Source organism: Capsicum annuum, unplaced genomic scaffold, assembly GCF_002878395.1.
Source record: "Capsicum annuum cultivar UCD-10X-F1 unplaced genomic scaffold, UCD10Xv1.1 ctg4541, whole genome shotgun sequence".
NCBI lineage: Eukaryota > Viridiplantae > Streptophyta > Magnoliopsida > Solanales > Solanaceae > Capsicum > Capsicum annuum.
The window spans coordinates 7,118-12,289 of NW_025852908.1; the positions used below are offsets into that span (position 1 = coordinate 7,118).

Consider the following 5,172-nt stretch of genomic DNA (forward strand, 5'->3'; position numbering starts at 1 on the left):
GCTTAAACAAACTTCGGGTCGTTTAAGCGATACTTTTGCTCTAGCATACAAGTTGCTACGTGATCAATTGATCGCTTACGCGATAGCTGGCTGGTTAAGCAAATGTCGCGTACATATTGCTTACGCGACAGCCGGCCACTGATAAGCCATTCGCTTAAGCGATACTTGCTGGGGTTTGGCAGATCGCTTAAGCGATCAGAGGTATTGCTTAAGCAATGTACTAGCTGAGACTTAGAGAAGTTTCAAGTCTCCACCAACCCCTCGACGCAAATGGACTATGCGACCCTATCAAATTTGATGTTTCACACTCAGTGGCACAATTGAAATTTCTATTCGAGGTCGTTTCAATGAAAAATAGGTCCCATATTCACTTGCCATTTTTCTTAACTTTCGGTCAATAGCTCAAAATTAGTCTGGGAGCCACGAGACTCGGATCAAGGATCCTCCTAGCATAAAATCGATGTTTTAAAATTGTTGGAACAATCAAAATTGGCATACGTTGTTGTTTGACTGAATTTTTTGCCCAGTAGCCAAATTAAACCAACGAAGACTTCAAAATAGAGAATGGACTCTAAAACCAAATGAACTGTCCGGTAACCGAACTGTCAGTTCTAGCAAATTACAAATGACTTAGGGCAGCTATAGGAAATTTCTAAATGGTGAAAATGAGAAAAAATATAAAAAATAACTTAGAGGGTCATTATAGGAGTTTTGGCACTGCTGAAGAGTCTTCATGGGCTTATCAATCTAAGAAGTTCGAGTTTCAGAAACTAGTTAACGCATAGCAAAAACATTACACAAATAAGCATACTCATTCTAAGCAAGCAAGATGGGAAATTAATGGAATTAGTGAATATCAATCAAGGACATGCCTCTAGATTGTGATGAAAAATTCCATCCTGAATCAGCTAATGGATCAGAAATTGATGTTCAGGTCCCAAATTCATTTAATGAAGGAACTAGTTCTCAAGAAATAGACATCGCTGAAGAAGCTTCCGTGTATATCAATCTAAGAGCAAACATGTATTCTCATATTTAATGGCTAATGCCCATGGCAATAAATCATGATGAGTCTAATATTACTACGAGTTTCAATCTTAAAGCTAAGAGAAACTTTTTTGGAATCAAAAGACAAAAGAACAAAGAACGAAAAGTTATACAGATGTTGTATGATTTGGCACTTTTGATACTATGGAAGAGGCTTCACAAGCTTATTTGTCCATAAAGTAGAGTTTCAGAAATTAAGCCAAAGAAATAAGGAGTAAAGATTAAAGAAAATTTATGATCAGATTCAGCAGTCCGAATCATCACCTGTTGTTGTGGTATCCTTTTATATACACATATCATTGGAGATCATAAGAGAATAGAGATATATACATCTGAAATAGAAATTCCATTAGTAAGAAAAGAATCTGGTTGGGGAATTTTCGTAATGTTGAAGAGGCTTCACGAGCTTATAAATCAATCTAAGCTCGAGTTTTAGAAACTAGTCAAGGTGAAGAAGCAACAATGTACTAATAAATACTAACAAACTCAAGTCGGGAAATCAAAGGAATTAGTCAACAATGTCAAACAAGAACATGAAAACGTAAATTGCAAACTCTCCCTCACATTATAAGAAGCTCGAGTTTCAGAAACTAGTCAAGGCGACGTAGCAACAATGTACTAATAAACAACAAACTGCTTATAAGAAAGTCGAGAAATCAAATAAATTAGTCAACAATGTCAAGCAAGAACATGAAAACGTAAATTGCAAACTCTCCCTCACATTATCAATCAACAAAACAATGAATGAGTGAAAGGTTTTTTCTGATACAAAGATAAACAAAGCACTATCAACAGTTCCAACACTACGCTTTCTTAGGAATCTAAACATGGTTCAGTTTTTCGCATGTTTGGTGTCACTGAATTGGCGTAAACAAAAGTGTTCATGTTTGCAATTTTGTCTGCTTTTCGTTCCAAGAGGCAAGACCTAGAAAAGAAAAAGAAGAGTGAGTATATACATATTGTAATTAGAGATAAAAGGAAGAGGGTTAATAGTTTAATACACAACTGGAAGATAGACATCATTTGCCTTTAAGAAAAAACTTAGGAGAGGAAGTCAGGGATAGTGTTGAGGAGAATGGGGGACAGAGATGGGTGAAATTTGACTATCTTGAAGCTAGTGGTACCATAGGGGGATTATAATGTTAGGACAACAGGGTATGGAGAGAGGAAGTTCTGGAGATTGATATATACAGTTTTGACTTACATGTTGCACTTTTACAAGAATTTGAATGTCACATGATGGGTTTATACGCACACAAATTTTAGATATTAAATGAGAATAGTTTGAGAGTAGATAGTAGAAGTTAGGGGGATAACAGTAAGTCCATGGCGGTGTGTGACGATTTTAACATCACTAGATACCCCTCTGAAAAAGCAAACTACACAAGAAGAACTACAACAATGAAGGAATTTTCAGATTGTATTGAAGATCTGGACTTGCAATGTGGTGTCTGGGAGTACAACAAATCATATTTCAAGTTTGAAAATTGGAGGTTGAGTACGAAAGATTTTGTAGACAGAATTAAGGGTTGGTGGACATCTTTTGAATTCATTGGGAAACCTGACTATATTCTTGCTAGCAAACTCTAAGCCTTAAAGAAGAATTAAAAGAATGGGGTAGAAGCAGTCAACGAAATCTGCAGATACAAAAAATTCATATCCTAAAATTTGATCTATTATCTCAAAATTTTCTGAATATCCATTGATGTCTTCGAGTTTAGCTATTAGAGTTACATTTTTGTGAAAGGTGTAACATTTCAGAGGAATTTAAAGAACATGAACTTATTTTTGGAGCTAAATTTTTCTGAATTGATTGAGCAGAAAACATATCACCACTTCGTAGCAGTTTCTATTAAAATTTACAAAAAAGAAGAAGAACACATCCTATTAAGAAAATAATAAATAATTTCACAACAAATTTGTGTCACACCCCCTTTTTTAATCAAAAAGAATTGATTTTAAATTTGAAAGAGTTTTTATTATTAAAGTAACAAAAAGATGAAAAAGTTGTTTCGAAAAGGACTTTTTATATTTAAAACTCAAAGTCGTCACTTGATATAAATCGGGTGTGCCAAGTCACCCTTGGATATCCTTTTCAAAACAGTTTTGACTCTTTAAACTGATTTACGAATAGAGATTCCGGTTAAGGAATTTTGTTGACCGAGGGAAAGGTGTTAGGCACCCCTCGATCCCGTGGTTCGACCACGGTCACTTGGTAGAGCATATCGGTTAATTTGATACGACGAATGTATAAACCATACAAAAACACATCAAAACAATCAAGCAGGCAAACAAAACAAAACAAATCCAAAATTTATAATGTCCAGTTCAATTATACAGTCTAAAATTAAAAAAATGCGAAAAATATAAATCTTATTCTATGCTAATCCTAGACTAAGCTCCACCCAATGTCTCGGGCCTTCATCACGAACCTCATTTGTATACATGATAGTCGGGGCATTCCCGGTGAATAAGTACATAAGATCTCGGGGCATTGTCCGGTAAAATGAATACATTTTCTCAATTTTATGAGTAAAAATAGAAAGAACCATTCACAGACATTCACACATTTAACAAATCACCATTCCTAAATTTGCCTACCTAACTTATGTTTGCCTACTCGAGCTCGATCTATCATGACATTATCACATCAACAATATCAATGAATCAAAATAAATTAACGCTTGCTTTTTATCAATTTCAATTCCGCCCCAAACAATCAATTTTAATTCTCAAACAGGATAACATTTCATCATGCAATCCATAATTACGAAAATCAAACACCAAATCAAAACAAACAACAATTCACACCATCATTCACGTAAAGATCACAAAATTATGAAGAAAGAGATGAAAAATGGACCTCTAATTTATTTCAACACCGAATTGTTGATGTTGCCAACGGACCAGAACCAAATTCACGACTCGATCCAACGAACTCAACTCAAATCTTCCAACTCGAGCAAACCCCCCCCCCAAAACCGAGCAAATCCGAAACAGTACCTATGAATTACGGAAACTTTGAATGCTCACTTACCAGTTTTTAACCAATTTTCCGGTGAACTGATCAGAACAGAGCTCCGGCGAGCTCAGGTAAGGCCGGAGAACAGTGGTACGAAGGTATTTCTCAAGTGTTGGTCGCCGATTTGGATCGAATTTTGGAGGTGGGTGACCATCTCCGGTGAATTCAAACAGATTTTTGGCCAATTTTGACGTTTCCCGGTGAAAGCTTCATCGGAATGGCTCTGGTTTTTCCGCTTTCATCTCGCCGGAACCAATCAACCCCTCGTCCCTTCCTTTCCTCTCTCGATATCTCCTACTCTCTCAATCGACCTCTGTTTTCTCTCTATCTCTCTCAATCGATCTCTCTCGACCTCTCTTCTGTGTGTGCGTGCTCAGTTTGTATGTGTTGTAGTATGTGAATCCATATATCGTGAGGTGTGGTTATCATCTGAGTTTAAATTGTGTGGAATCGGTGAGTCTTGTGCGTCTGTATCTGTGTGTTCATGAGAGTGACGATGGAACGAGCGGTGTTAGTGTGGTGTATCTGTTGATGATTTTTTTTGGAGAAGAAAAGAAATATGGCGTAGAGTCAAATTATTCTGTGGGCCCTCTTTTTTAATTGAATACCAAAAATGGAATTCCTTTTCAAAATTATTTTTTTTTGGGGTGGGGGGATCCGTCCTGCCCTTTTTTATTCTTCCCTTCCCGTGCTTTTTGTTTATTTGTTCAAAGGGATAAAAAACGTGAGGGGGGGGGTTAGTGGGGTAGGGGTAAGGGTAGTGAGTTGGTAGGTTGTTAGGATAAAGTTTGTTAGGATAAGAAAATATTAGGGATTTATTGAAATTTTATTATTTTTATATTTTTGAGGGGTATAATCATATTAGTGAGGGTGTATCGGTTAGTGGGGTAGGGGTAAGGGTAGTGAGGTGGGGTGTGAGTTGGTAGGTTGTTAGGATAAAGTTTGTTAGGATAAGAGAATATTAGGGATTTATTGAAATTTTATTATTTTTATATTTTTGAGGGGTATAATCATATTAGTGAGGGTGTATGATAACATGTAGTAAAAATGGATGAATTGGGTTTTTGGGAGGGACAAAATTAGTTGTCTAAGTCATGTCCCTT

The 5,172-nt window shown here is 36.3% G+C and overlaps 1 long non-coding RNA gene across 1 annotated transcript; it reads right to left on the bottom strand.

The window, feature by feature from the left end:
- Positions 1-1,665: 1,665 nt before the first annotated feature.
- LOC124892282 lies at positions 1,666-5,172 on the bottom strand. The gene is made up of 2 exons (XR_007050165.1): positions 3,911-5,172; positions 1,666-1,972 (listed from the first exon to the last, which is right to left on the bottom strand). It is a non-coding gene; the product is annotated as an uncharacterized LOC124892282 (long non-coding RNA).